Genomic DNA, 15,931 nt, shown 5'->3' with positions numbered 1-15,931 from the left:
CTTGTCTTCTGCTCTGCTTCTTTCCATTCCTTGTATCCTGCCTTATCATCCTTCTGTCTCCTTGGCACCTGATAGTACAAGTCCATCATCAGCTTGGGGAGAGGCTCCATGCTAAACTGCATGCTTTGCATGCTTCAAGTCTCAGGTCCAGACTTCAGTCTTTCCAGTTCCCAAGTTTAGTCCCAGAGAAACGGGGCAGTGCCCAGCTTCCTTGATGGAGGCAGCTGTGAGATTGCTCCTGAAGAAACCCTCCCAAGACCCAAATGATTGCTCCTCTTATCTGCTCAAGTGAGGGGGGATAACGCAATTCAGACTTTCCTGGATGACACAGATGATCAAGAGACTCATTTCAGTCTGACTTACAGCGTGGTCAGCTTGGCTGGTGAGCTTTCCTGGAAATAAAAGAGGTGGTGTGAGCCTCCTAGAGCCCAATCCTGTGCTCAGCGGCATTGCTCTGTGCCGCCGAGCACTGTTGCAAACGTGCCATAAGGCTCCCGCTGGAGCTAGCCCAATGCCGGCTGGTGCTGGGCTAGCACGGGGCAGTCTCCCAGCTTCCATGGCTCGGCGGTCTCCTGGAGTTGCGGCACAGTAGGTGGGGGTGGGGTCAGGGAGGAGGCGTTCCAGGGAGGGGGAGGCCAGCAGGGGGTGGAGAGAGGGCAGGGAGCAGGCGTGACAGGGAGGTGTGACCAGGGGAGAGGGGCAGGTTGGAGGCGTGCCTGGGGGAGGGATGGGAGGCGGGTCCGTGGAGCTCTGCTCCACAGAATCCAAGGATCCAAGGGCGGTGCACTCTACACGAGTGCCTTTACCTTACTGCCGACCTTTTGGTCGGTGGTAAAGTGAGTAGCCCCATTGTGGGGCTGCTTACGTTGCTCAGGGGAACGGGACGAAAGTCCCCTTCTCCCGAGGTGCCTCACACAGTAGCTCAGGAGGTGCAGGATCCAGTGGCAGCCTTTCTCGGTGCCGCCGAGCCTGGGTGCCCCGGGCAGCTCAGGATGGGGCTGCCCATTCTCCAGAATAATCAGAATAATTCAAGACAATCGACCCTGCTGTCATTTTTGTAATATGTTGTATGCAGTGATGACCTTTGAAAAGTGTTCAGAAACTTCAGCTAATAATACTTTGCCTTTGAATTTTTTTTTTAGTGCTCAGAGTTCTTCACGTGTATGATCGTGATGCAGTCCTTACAACAACTCTGAAAGGTATGTATTAATATGTTGTAAGTGAGGCTGAGCGAGAGAAAGAGAGAGAGGCTTACCTAAGAGCATCTAGTGCATCCATGGCAGGAAGCCCTGATCCACAACTCAGTCTCTTTGCCAGTACACCACACCAGCTCTCATCTAGTCATAATACAATGGTCCAATTATGAACTGGGATCTACTGTAGTGATCTGAATACATTTCACCAGTACTTAAAAAATTTTCACTGGTTCCCATTTTGTTTCCAGGCACCATTCAAATAGTTGGCTTTAACATTTAAAGCCCCAAATGGCTGGGTGTTTAAACGACCACCTTCTACCATATGAATCTATCAGTTGAGATCATCATCATCCTAAGTCCCAGTTTTGAGTTCCCCTAGTTGTCTCAGATGTCATGTGAGTGGATATAGAGACAAGACCTCCTCCATTGTAGAATTCCATCCCCAGATACATTATCCTGATGTTGACACCACTATCCTTTAGGCACCACGTTAAAATTATCATATTCTCTGGGGCCCATGATCATAGAGCTGCGTACTGATTTTGACAGCAGCTTATCTCTGCTGTTTTGGGGCCAAATGAAACCACTGGATTTCAACTGAATTTTTTTCCAGAATCCTGCACAGCAGGGACTGCAACTGAGGGTCCAATCCTATCCAATTTTCCAGTACCGGTGCTGCTGTGCCAGTGGGGTATGCACTGCCTCCTGTGTTGGGGGTGCAGTCACAGAGGCCTCCTCAAGGTATGGGAACATTTGTTTCCTTACCCTGGGGCTGCATTGCGGTTGCACCAGTGCTAGAAAGTTGAATAGGATTGGACCCTGTGATGGGAACTGTGGCAAGTACTAAAGCCTTGCTACTCATCCTCTTGGAGATGACACACAAAAAACTGCACCTTGTAGTATCTTCCTGTCAGTGATCTGCACAGCATGCAATCCTGGTTTCCTTCCTTACAGTGGCCAATATGACACTGAAGGGAGGGATATAGAAGCTGATAGAAGCATCACTTCCATCAGTGGTCTGCATGCCTGCCTGGTTTCCAAATAACACTTCTATCAGTGAGCTGCACACATGCCTGGCTTCCCTCCCTACTTAAGAAGGCTCCATGGCATTGCATTGTTCTAGGGAGGGAGGCAAGAGAATGAAGGGTGATAGGTGCGCAGCAACTTTTTTCAGCTGCATGGGACTTCCATTATAGATGTGCAGCTGCACAACTGCACAGCTTGCAGGAAACAGTGCTGATCACATGATTAGAAGCCCTGAGAAGGTGGTGGTCAGCCTCAGTCCTGCCTCAATGAGGTTCTGAAACTCTATAGCAAACCCTATGACGACAGCGTTCATCTGTGCTGGCTAACGCTGTAATCAGGGAAAGATTCTTGCTGTGACTGGGAAATGCTGGCAAAACTCTGCAGGACTGTGACTTCTGTTTGAACTATTTCCCAGCCTGTGCTTACCTGCTTAGAACTTGAACCTGACCTGTACCCAACTGTTCATCACTGAACAACACTATCTTTGAACATAGATCTTTGTCAAATAGTTAGGAGAATAGTGGCCAGCATCTGGAATCGGGTTGTGGCAGGGTGTGTGTATGTGAGCAGGGGGTTAAAAATAAAAATAAGTGCAACAAGCAACATTCCCCCATGGGTCTTGGACTATCAGGGGGTCTGCCCAACCCTCAGTCACAGTATCTAGCTTGAACAGCTGGGAACTGCATTACAAATACTTCTTGATGGGATGAAATTAGTAATTTGTTGTTTCCCTAGAGCAGTGGTTCTTACTCATTTAGCACCGGGACCCACTTTTTAGAATGAGAATCTGTCAGGGCCCACCGGAAGTGATGTCATGACCGGAAGTGACATCATCAGGCAGGAAAATTTTTAGCAATCCTAGGCTGCTACCCTACCCACACTTAACCAGGAGTAAGTCCCACTGACTATCATTGTTAAAAGAATATACATAGTAGCTTGTTAAAAGTACAGGTCTGTAACATTTCCCCAAATGCAGTCACATACCATGGCAGGTCACAACCCCTGGGGGCTGGGGATAAGAATAGGCCCTCAGTTTGGCTGTACTTGTCGTAAGAGGCAACTAAACAGCCACCGGGTCGAAGGCAGCTCATCTGAGAGAAGGAAAACTCCGACCCCAAAGCTCCACTGCCTTGTGGCTACATCCAGTTATGGAAAAGGCTTCAGGAGTCAACCTCGAGGCAAAATCAGGAGCCGGAGTCCCTGAGGCAGTTCATGGCTGAACACAGTCACGTTCTGGCAACTCCTGCGATACCGCTGGAACCAACCGTATTGGCCTCTGCCTTTCCATTGGACCATTTCAGTGACGTGGAGAGGGGGGATTTGCTGCATGGGTAACAGCCTATCCTCCATACCTACTTTACCCAGGCTTCACGCACTGGAGAGGACACTCTGTTCCAGAACCACCATTCAGAGCCCGATACCATAGTCTTCCGAGACTGAAGGATGCCAACAACCATGGCAGCATCAAGTCTAATATATTAGAAATAAAATCTTGAAATGAATGGGGACCCACCTGAAATTGGCTCACAATCCACCTAGTGGGTCCCGACCTACTGTTTGAGAAACACTGCCCTAGAGGTCAGAGGAGAAAGGATAACACTGCTGAAATGATATTAGTTTATTTTGTGCAGGTGAGGTTTAAATTACAAAGTACTGAATAGCCTTCGGTTCATGTCTTCCTTTCTATCTTTCTTTCTTCTGGATTCTGGACCTCTGGGACATTGACACAAGGTTCCTTTGTCACCAGGTCTTTTTGATGTCCCTCTGTCATAATGGAAAGCAGCTGAGGGAGGCATGGCTCAGACAAGCCATACACATTCCAAAGCCTTACACATTCCTGGTGAGACTGCCTCCTTACCACCAAAACCCCTGGACTTATATTTACTGCAGAACATTGAAATCACAGTCACTTTCCTTCCTCAACACTGTAATTTTCCTCCCAGACAGGCCTGTCAAATTTAAGATTGGATGTAGTGCTATTCTTAACTGCACTCTCTCCTTCTCCACTGACCCACAGATCTGTGTGGCTGACAAACTTCCAGCACATGCCCTACTCTAAGTAGTATATACAGCATGGAGGCAGTATATTTTCCCTGCAAAAGTAATGACAGTTGGGAAAACTTGGTAAAATGGAAAGGACTTTGGTTAATCACTAGCCTCACCTTGACTCTCCCAGAATTATTTATTTATTTGCTGTATTTCTACCCTGCCTTTGTCACTCTAAGGGGACCCCAAGCAAAGCCTCATTAGGACAAAGCAAAAATGTTTCTGAACATATAAACTTAATATAAAACAGAAGGGTTGTGCTCTTAAAAAAAAAAATCTGAACCAAATTCAGACCCCAGCTATGTAGGGTAGCTCACCAAAGGCTCAATACATTGGGTTATTTTTAGACTGAAGCCTAGCTGGGTGTGGAAAAATAAATGGGACTGTCGAGCACCTGGCTTAAACCTCAGTTCAGACATAACTCATTGGGTGGCCTTAGAAAAACCACTATCTCTCAGCGTCACAGGAAAAGGGAGCTGATCTATGACTATCTACATTGTAAGCTGTATGGGTTATCAAGATGATGGGTTACATGGGAAGTGTTTCAAGCACTTAGGAAAATGTCCTATAAATACCAATAGAGGGATCAGTGGCCTAATTCAATATAAGGCATATATTGGGAACTATATTGAGACAGAACCACCAAGCAACTTAGCTTCTCCTCACTTGGAGGGCTGGGTGCTACGCTGTTTGCTATGGCAACACGACAGTGCCATTGCCTCCAGCCATTCGGTGGGTGGCCCTGCTGAAGGTATGAATCAAGCATCTGACCACCAGTCAGCAATTATGAGAAAATCCACATCAAATTTACAAACAATCCAGTGGTAATTCCTGGCCTTTTCTATGCTCCCCACCTATATCCTATATCCTGACTGCATATGGTCTGCTAGACGAGTTCCAAATGCCTCACACTCCCTTCAAACCCCATTCATGCCTCTCTGGTAAATTCTTTTCTCGTCCCTGGTGTCAGATATCCAGAAGGAGGAAGAGGGGGAATAAAACCTTTCTGCTCCATTACACTTATGAATGGATATTTGACACGTTACCGTTGACATCCCTTTTATTCTTGAACACACTAATAAAATTAATCATTGAAACTGAACGTATGGGGATTATCATGTCTCAGGATTTAGGAACAGTGTGACAGCAGCACCCGGTAAGGTGGGTGCTGTTAAAAGAAACAAGCCTGCAAGTAAGAGAACTGGCCTGGGGCAGAGAGTCATGGAGACGCTTGCCTGAAGAGCAATGGGGGAAGCCCTTTGTTAAAGAGATGATGATATCAATGTCTCATGTTGTCCCATTGCAAACTGGTTCTTCTTCCCAAACCTCGTAGGGAATAAAAGGACCCCCCTCACCTGGGTGACTTTTCATTACTAAGCAACAACAGACCATTGCCATGGAAAAGGAAATATGGGATGAGGCAGCATCACGGTCAATTCCTCAGTATCAGTCAGCCACTTCAAATACTGCCCATCTGCTGAAAGGGATGGTGGGAAGAGCCACCTCTGCCAGGTAACTTGGGAGAAAGGGCCATGCAAGGCTTCGCCTACTGCGTGATACTCTCTCCCTGGCTTCTTGCTCTTCCTGGTCTCTGGTGGCTTGTCAGAGGAGTTGAAGGGATGGGGGGGCGTACTTATTGCCGTGCATGCATACACCTGTGTGAAAATGTTATGAGCGCAAAGCCTTCAAATGTCACATCTAAGCAAGCTTTTTGCACACCTGTAGAGCAAAGGTGCTCTTTGATGAACCTTTGAACAGATGCAATGCAGTCCTGATTCACCAACTGAAAAAGGGAATGGCTCTTGTAGAGATTTGAACTGTGCCTGCCTGCAGATGCCTGATCTTGTCTGATCTTGGAAGCTAAGCAGGGTCAGGCCTGGTTAGTACTTAGATGGGAGACCGCCTGGGAATAGTGGGTGCTGTAGGCTTATACCATAGTCTTTCGAGACTGAAGGTTGCCAACCATTGTCTGGAGTAGGCAACACACACTCATAGCTTAGGAAGAGATGCCCAGAGCCAAACTGAAAAATGGAAAGGGTGATTCAAATGAAGTGATACAGCTGAGGTCATTCTCCAAGCTAGTAGCCAAATGCAGAAGCTATCTCAATCCTATATCACTACAATGCTGAATTGTTCTTGTGTTTTCTCCAGTATTTTTTATTGCATTACAAGGCTAATGCCTGAATTTTTCCTTTTTGCATCAAGGATGTCACTGAATCTTCCATTTTCCCTGGAGCTAAAAGGCATCTAGATGCCAGCTGTGAGTCCAGCACCTTCCACCAGCTCAACATTCTGCATTCGTAATGCTGACTATCCTCCATATCCCACACACTCTGGCTGCTTGTGGTGTCTTGGGGAAGGATGTGGTTCACCAAAAGCCATATTCTGAATTTGCCCCCAAATGTTCATTCAATTAATGTCCCCTAAACATGAGGAACCAGTTTCCACCTTCTGCCCAGTATCTATTTTTAGTGAAGCATCATCCTGTCTCTGCTTCATTACCCTGTTCCCTCTTGGGGTAGGGAAATCCAGCAATGTTCTCCAAGTAGCAGAGAAAGAATCTAGTAGAAGAGGAAAGAGAGACTATGGGTACTAAAAACAGTAAGAAGAGCAAACTTCAAATCAATGTAAAGAAATAAAGAAAAAATTATTCCCTGACAATTGTTGTTGTGGGAGAGGGGGGATTGTAATCACAGTTATGGGGAGAGAAAAAGGAATGCCCCGTACTCGTGTCATTACAGTTTTTTCAACATACATTGATTTGAAAAATTTATTGCTCTAGAGTTAGAAAAATATGAGGTCAATAGGAGGGAATGGGCACAGTGGGGGAAAAAAACCTGAAATAAAAGATCACAGAGTGACACTAAATAAAATTCTTGGCTAAAGAATCCACAGGGAAATTTCCCTGAGCATTGCAGTAAGTACTGGTTACCTGTAATATCTTACAACCCAATCCTACCTAACTTCCCATGCAGCAATGCAGAGGCACCAACACTACATCTGCTGTATCCCTCAGGGGAGTTTCAGCAGGTCAAGGCTTCCTCAAGGTATGAGAACATTTGTTCTCTTGCCCTGGGGTAAGCCCCAGCAGCTGCCATGGGCCAGTTTGAACCTGTGCCAGCTCTATAGCTGGTGCAAGTCCACGTTGACCCATGAGGGCAGATTGGGCCTGGGAAGACTAGGATTTGGTGAGCACTGCTGCCGCCAAACACACCCTTTATGGGCCCAAATAGATAGCAAAATTAGCTGAATTGTTTAACTTTGCTTACCTTTTAGCATGTGTGTTTTTTCCCCTCATGCTGCAGTGTTGAATCGCAGGTGATTTCTTTTTAAAAATGGATTTAAAGTGATGTGTGTGCAGCATATAAAGCTTGAAGTTTGCTTTCTACTAAGTCAAACCATTGAGACCCTCTACTGCATACAGTAGCGTAGCTATAGGGGGGCACAGCACTAAGTTTTGTAGGGTGCCTCAATGCACTGTGTAAGCTGCCCCTCCCCCTCGCTTTCAGAACTATTCCGGATGGCCAGAGCAAAGCAGGTGCCTCCGATTTACTCTCACTGCCCAGAAGGCAAGGGGGAGGGACCCTTTACGTGGCACATTGAGGCACCTGCGCAACGTACTGTTTTGACCATCCCCCCCAGAATGCCACTGCCTCCACTATCGCCTCCACCACTATGACCTTTTCCAGTGGCACTAGAAGGAAAAGGTTTGGAGGAAGTGAGTCCTCCGTATGTTTAGACAACTCCAGGCTGCTTTGTCCTTTTCCCTCCTGTCTTGCTTTGCACAATGCCAAGTTGGAGTGAGGCAAAATGGGCACTGGTGTGCTGGTGAGTGTGTTTCTCCCATCTGTTGAATAGATGGGCTCATTTTGCCAGTAGCTATTTATGTATTAGCACTACAAAAACAAGACAGATTTTGCCAGCCACAGACAATACTCTGCAAGCAACTAAGGTAGTTCCATCTCTGAAGCAAAACAAGTCTGGGTCTAGGCAGAGTATGGATGTGAGACTGCCTGGAAACGTCTCATATGTAGCTCCAAGATCTGTGGAAGTTGAGATGTGATAAGTCGTGTAATTAGTCTGTGGAACTCCTTGCCACAGGATGTGGAGATGGCATCCAGCCCAGATGCCCTTAAAAGGAGATTGGATACATTTGGCATCCAGCCCAGATGCCTTTATAAGGAGATTGGGTACATTTCTGGAGGAAAACTCCATCACAGCTTACAAGCCATGATGGGTATGTAGTCTGAGATTGGCTGGTCACTCATTATGAGGGCTGGGTAGGAATTTTTTCTGTCATCTGAATTGGCTGTGGATGGCAGATTTTTCACCTACCCCAGACTGGCAAGGGAGGGAAGGTATATTCAGTAGGTTTCGTGCATTAAAAATTGGTCACTATATTTAATAAAGTAGCACAAGTTAAATGCAATTGCAATCTGGTGTCTTTGCTGGGGGGCATGAATGTAAATAGAATGCTTGATGCAGGGAGGTGGCAGTGAGATGCAAGTATCTTGTGGTCTTGTGTGTACTCCCAAGGCATCTGGTGGGTTGCTGTGGGATACAGGAAGCTGGACCTGGGCCTGATCCAGCAAGGCCATTCTTATATTCTTATGACACATATGTAAGAAATAAAATCATCCACCACACCTGGCTGAGGAGCTCTCTTAAACATTTAAGTTATATACGTAAAAGTCTTGTGGATTGCAGTGACACTTCTTTCCAAGCAAACTCCTATCCAAGCTCCTTTCCAAGCAATCCTAAAGGATTGTAGGTGAAGCCAAACAGCCCAATCCTACCTAAATTCCTCTGCACAGTTGCAGCAGGGCCTGCACAGCCTACACCATGTCCTGGGGGGGGGGGGATTTTGTAGCCTGGAGGTCTCTTTGAGGTAAGGGGACATTTGTTCCCTTGCCCCGGGGAAAGCCCCAGTCAGTGCAATGGGTCTATCTGGGTCTGTGCCAGCTCAATCAATGTCAGCTCAATGTCAGCAGATCAGGCCCTGGAAAGGAAATAGGATATGACGTGCTTCGCTGATGCCGATGCCACCCCCTTCTTGGGCCCAATCCAGCCATCCCTGCTCCCTCCCCGCCCTTCTCCCACCCTGTTCTGTCCCCTCCCCACCTTTCACTCGCCCCTGTGCTGTTTGGAGAAGCCCTTACCTGCTCCAGCATTGACAGGACAGGACAGGCCTTCCTGCCGGTGCTTCCTGTAGGCACAATGTCTTAGCATGCTTTATGGCACAGTTATAACAGTCTGCACCAGAGGAGTGTTTGTTCCACTGGCACAAGGCTCAGTAGGATTGTGCTAAAAGGCAATTTATCTCCTGTTTTTCACCCAAACCACACTTAACTAAAGGGAATTTCCTTCTACATCTTCTGCACTGTTAATAAATAGAAAAGCCCCTGTCTTTAGTCAGAATTGGGTGTATTGGACTAGATCAGGGGTGTCAAACTCATTTCATACAGCGGGCCAAATATCATTCATGATGCCTACTGAGGGCTAGAAGTGATTATGTCATTTGACAGGAAGTGATGTCATTAAACAGGTCAGAAGCAGAAATAAGCACTCTGTTCTTGTGCTGGAACCCATTAGCTGCCCATTAGAACCCATCAGACAGAAGAGAAGATGCACAAGTCTTGATCATGTTTCAAGACATGGGGGAGCCAATTATCATGCAGGCCACCTTTCAGCAGTGAGACCTCAGCATTACTCAGCAGCTGAGAGCTCAAGGGCCAGATAAAAAGCTTCTCCGGGCCGCATCTGACCCCCAGGCCTTATGTTTGATACCCCTGGACTAGACAGTCCAGTGTTCTGATAATGCAGCTTTCGATCTTTATAGGTTCATTTTCTGCACAGAATCTAAGACGAGGTAAAGTGATGTGAGATGGAGCCCAGTCAATTCCACACAGAACAATAATAATGTTAATAACAACAGCAGAGGGAAAGTCTGGGAAAGGTTAGCACCACCTTATTATGCTGCTGACACAGAGTACTTTCTACTTGATTCCAGGTGCTTGAGCCAATATGGAGGACGCCAAGTTCAGCAGTGCAAACAGACCTTGGCATTACATTGCACAATAGGGCTGGGAAGCAAAAGAAGACTAACAGAATCCAGCTGGAATTTGAATCGAATTTTAACTAGGCAAAAAGAACTGGAATTGCTTACAGTGGAATTTGGCCCAGGCTGCAGACTTCAACCCCCTCACTCCTGTGAGAAGTGCCACAAGTGGCTGAGAGCTCAGCTTTCCATCTCATCCGCCCCAACTTGGCTCCAGCTACTGCCAAGCAGATCCTCACACGGTGCAAGGCCACTTCATAGCATTATATAAATAATCCTGTCTGGGAAGCATGCCACCTATTGAATCCCCTCTCGAAGCATTATGGCTTTCCTTCAGCGCCTTTGATTCAAGTAGTCACTCAGACCATCTTTGCTTTGCTTCTGAAAACTGACAAGATTGCAGCCTGAGAGAGGCTGTAGGCAATAATAAAGATCACGAGGTTATTAACAGCACAATCTTATGTATATCAACTCACACGTAAGCCCCATTGTACTCAATGGGGCTTTCTCCCAGGGAAGTGTGCATAGGATTGCAGTCTAAATTGCACATACAGTACTTCATTCCCAATTATTAATCCAACAACAGCAGACGTGATTTAGGTTAGCGTTGTTCTGTTGGAGCTTACTGGGTTTCAGCAAAATCTCAAAAGCCCAACAAACACACCTGATAAACAGACTAGTTAAGCCTCCTTTGGGCTAACCATAGCTGTCAAAAATGGATGTAGCCTATGCAAGTTTTAGACTCGAATGGAGCAGTTTGCACCACTGATGCTTTAAGTGGTACAGTCAAATGTATTGTTAAAGCTATGACCAAAAACATGGCATAAGGTATCATTAGTAAAATAGCACACATAATTGCTCCTCATCATAGCAATCAATTACATTGTTTTAAACTCTGCTAATTTCCAACCTGTCTGAAATCATTTTCTCCTTCCTTGAGCTGTTCCCCACAAAAGAGGAATTTGTTGAATTTCATCCTGCTGTTAGTGACATCAGTTTGTTTTTAGTTAATTGTGTTGCCCAACACCAGTGCCAGTCCAAGAAAAGCACAAGAAAAAAGTGGACTTACACAAATCATTTGGTTTCCATAAAATGCTTGGTGGTAGGGTGGTGGTAGGGTGCGTGTGTATTAACAGTAACCTCATATTGAGTAGCATTCAAGTTTTGCTATTCTAGCTTGAAGATCTTATTCCCACTGAAACCAAATGGAACACATTTATTATTTTTTAAAGCATTTGTACCCACTTTTCAGCAGACAAGGCTCCCAGAGCAACTTATAGAAACTCTATCAATGGGAAAATCATGACTGTACAACAAAAAAGACGCATTGGGTGATGGTGGTATTGTTATCATTGATGATAATATTGATAAATAAATAAATAAAGACATTTCTACCCCAACTTTTTTCCTTTTGAGGACTCAAGATGGCATAGGAGATCAATTTTTAAAAAATAGCCAATTAAAAAATGCAAATGTGCAATAAAAGTACATACCAGCAACCTAAACAAACTCTTGAGGAGAGTCACGTGAGTTCAGGCAATTCAGCGAGTCATGGACTCTTCGCTCACAACAGGAGAGGAAACTGAACACTTTCCACATGCGCTGCCTCCAATGCATCCTCAGCATCAACTGGCAGGACAAAGTTCCTAACAACACAGTCCTGGAACGAGCTGGAATCCCTAGCATGTATGCACTGCTGAAACAGAGGCGCCTGCGTTGGCTCGGTCATGTTGTAAGAATGGATGATGGCCGGATCCCAAAGGATCTCCTCTATGGTGAACTCGTGCAAGGAAAGCGCCCTACAGGTAGACCACAGCTGCGATACAAGGACATCTGCAAGAGGGATCTGAAGGCCTTAGGAGTGGACCTCAACAGGTGGGAAACCCTGGCCTCTGAGCGGCCCGCTTGGAGGCAGGCTGTGCAGCATGGCCTTTCCCAGTTTGAAGAGACACTTGGCCAACAGACTGAGGCAAAGAGAGAGGCAAAGAAGGAAGGCCCATAGCCAGGGAGACAGACCAGGGACAGACTGCACTTGCTCCCGGTGTGGAAGGGACTGTCACTCCCGAATCGGCCTTTTCAGCCACACTAGACGCTGTTCCAGAACCACCTTTCAGAGAGCGATACCATAGTCTTTCGAGACTGAAGGTTGCCAACATGATGTTTAAAAAGAGCCAGCTCTTCAACTTCTAACAGAGTAAACACCATCCTGTGCCTGAGTCAGCAGCTGAAGATGGGCAGAAGCTGAATAGCACAGAGGACAGAATAGAACCCTGCAGGACACTGTAAGTCACAGGTCAAGGCTGCAAGACATCAAACAGGGGTCTCCCAGCACCACATTCTGGAAACAGACCTCTGGGAAGGACTGCAGTACAGTGCCTTTCTCAAGCTCCATTCTGATCAGGAAGTCCTGAAGGATACCATGCTCAATGGTATCAAAAGTCACTGAAAGGTCCAGGAGAATGAACAAGGATGCACTCCCATCCAGTTGGCATAAATCATCCATATGGTGAGCAATGCTTCTTCAGTCCCACACCCAGGTCAGAATCAAACTGAAAAGGATCAAGATAATTTCTTCCAATCCATTTCACCACTACATACTTGAGCACCTTACCCAAGAACAGAAGCCTGGAACTGGCGAGTAACTATCCAATTTGGTGGCACCAAGGGAGGGCTTCTTCTAACAGGGAGTGCCCAACTGCCATTTGGAGGCATGATGGAACTCTGCCATATGCCAATGAAGCATTGATTACCCTTTCTGTCCACTGGGCTAGCCCACTTTTGGCAGTTTTTTATCAGCCAGACTGGGAAAGGGTTAAGAGCACATATGGACAACAGCACACTGAAACCGCTTCCAAGGATTCAGTTCATGTTCTCCGACTGAACAAGCTGAAAAGAATCCATACAGATGCCAAATGCACCTCATCTGGAGCTGTTAATTTAGACCCAGGTCAAGGCAGATCAAACCATTTTATCTATGAGGGGCTTTGCCAACTAGTCACAGCAGGCAACCAAGATGTAACAGACTCTAAACCATCTGAAAACACCATGGGTCAGCTCACTGGAAATCCAGTAGTGTTAGAGAAGTAACCTTTTTTCACTGCCATCATTGCCATGGAGTAGACCTTCACTGGCTTCTTCTTCTCCATGTCCTCACAGGATAGTTGGTGGAGGCACACAGATCAAGTCTAAAAAGGCACTAGCAGGTGGGTTGTGATGGCGGCTCTTCACCTTGTTGGCATTTCCTTTCTCCTCTCTCTCAGGGCAGGTTTATGACTTACACAGAACCATCTTAAGTCCCATTACCTGCAATTGGACCTAGTCTGCAATCCTATAAACTAGTGTTTCTCAGACTGTGGGTTGGAACCCACTAGCTGGGTCGGGAGCCAATTTCAGGTGGGTCCCCATTCATTTCAATGTGTATTTTATTTTTAATATGTTAGGCTTGATGCTACCCAGGTATGTGACTGCATTTGGGGAAATGTTACAGAGCTATCCTTCTAACAGGCTACTATGCATATGCTTTAACAATGATAGTCAATCGGGCTTTCTCACAGGTATGAATGGATAGATTGCAGCCTTTGGGATGTTTGGGGAATTTTTTTTAACAGATCAGCAACTGCTTGGGAGGGTTAAGTGGGTTCTTCTTTATTTTAAATGCACTTTTAAATGTCTACTTATTGTGAACTTTTAATTTACTTGCTTAGACTTGATTTTGTCATATAGGGTGTTAAAAATTTTCCTACTTGAAGATGTCACTTCCAGCCATGACATCAATTCCAGGTTAATGACATCACTTCCAGTGGGTTCAGAAAGACTGTCATTCTAAAAAGTGAGTCCCAGTGCTAAAATGTTTGAAAACCACTCCTGTAAACATTTACTTGGGAGTCAGCCCAATTAGACAGAATGGAATTGTGACACACAGGCATTCTTAGTCATTACTAGTTCTTAAATATTTTTATTTTCTTTGCAAGTTTTGTTTTTCTCCCAAGGAGGAAAAGTGCAGAAAGCAGTGTTATGTGTTTTAATTCCAAGGGCACATTTTTATAAGTTATATTTATAAATTACAATTGCTTTAAAAGTGTACTAGGTAGGTGATATAGGTGGTATAGTGTCAGCAGATACAGCCACAGTCATTACCCTTGCACTCCCCTGCTCCCAACTTGGCCAACCAGCCTACAGTGACCAATATGTAGAGGTGCTTTATTTTTTCACAGATTTTGGTTGCTGTTGTTTTACAAAAATGAGAAGTGGAAAAAGCAGTATTATGGGTTTCTATTTTGTAATTACAAAAAAAAAAAGAATCACACCTCTAGACGTGACCAATTTTGGCTAGACTAGAGCCAATGTCTCCCTCAAGTTACAGGGGACTCTCTATTATTTTCTGAGCAAAATACAATTCTCTGTGATGTCAGCTAAACCAAGTAGCACCAAACTATATGACAACATAGAGACTTAACAGCAACACCCTCTATCAATCTCTATCAACCTCTATCACAGCAGAACTGCAACGTAGATTGGGAGTTGCATAAAATTAGATTATTATTTGAATTCTTTCTTAAGTAAACTCAGCAGTACTTGCTTCAGCTTTGTGACAAACGTGCAGTAGTGAGCGTATTCCAAAGTGGTGCCACCAAGTCTTGCTGTTGTGGTCTTTTCTCTATGACTATCAAAATGCTGTTACCTGTGACTCTGCCACCAATGTGTCTCATGTGAGAAAGCCTGACTAGACGTTTACAGACAGAAATGTTGACTGCCCTCATTCCTTTTTCCTCATTGAACTGTTAAACTCTTTCAGTTTGGCAGCATAGACTAAGAATGCTGTCTGCAGTTTTACTGTGAGAGACCCCCGGAGAGGAAGTGCCAGTACTCTGGGAATGCATCCAAGATTTGGACATCAGCCCAGGCAAGCAGGAATGAGTTTTGGAAGAAAGAATAGTTTCTTGAGCACAGTTCCAGCTGTGAACCCCGTACATTCTGCCTCTCTAGAATGTGGGCATTTTCAACAGGTGAGGTGAACTGCTTAGAATTTAGGGGTGCTTTGCTCATCTTTCATGGGGCAAATAGCAGCAACTGTTACCCTGTACATGCCAGATCTTGTCTGATCTCGGAAGCTAAGCAGGGTCAGGCCTGGTTAGTACTTGGATGGGAGACCGCCTGGGAATACCGGGTGCTGTAGGCTTATACCATAGTCTTTCGAGACTGAAGGTTGCCAACCATGGGGCCAATATACTCCAAGAGAGAACAAGTCTTCCCTCTGCTCCACTCATCTATTGGCCATAGGCCTATGTTTACAGGCCAACCTTTTACCTCCTCATCCAGCCTCAGTGCTGGCCCATCCATGAGGTTGACTGAAATGGTTGTCTCAGGCAGCAGATTGGTGGGGTGTGTGTGCCCGCCTTCTTCTGCCCATTTCTATCCACTACTGGAAGTGTGGTGCAGAGGAGAGTGGGAGTGGAGCACCTCTTCTCCAAACTTCCTCTTCTACTCCTTCCCTCTGTTGCATTTCATATCCTGCAAGTAAGAAGAGTAGACATGTCCCAGGTAAGGGTGGGGGCAGCATTTGTCACATTGCCTCAGAGGCCAGGAGTTCTTAGGCTGGTCCTGT

At 45.8% G+C, this 15,931-nt stretch overlaps 1 pseudogene; it reads left to right on the top strand.

Moving 5' to 3' along the window:
- Positions 1–15,385: 15,385 nt before the first annotated feature.
- Positions 15,386–15,505, top strand: LOC136637645 (5S ribosomal RNA; annotated as a pseudogene).
- Positions 15,506–15,931: the final 426 nt, after the last annotated feature.

Source organism: Tiliqua scincoides, chromosome 1 (assembly GCF_035046505.1).
Source record: "Tiliqua scincoides isolate rTilSci1 chromosome 1, rTilSci1.hap2, whole genome shotgun sequence".
In the NCBI taxonomy this organism is placed as follows: Eukaryota; Metazoa; Chordata; class Lepidosauria; order Squamata; family Scincidae; genus Tiliqua; species Tiliqua scincoides.
Note: the sequence above shows the minus strand (reverse complement) of the source record. Positions and strands in the feature narration are given on the sequence as shown.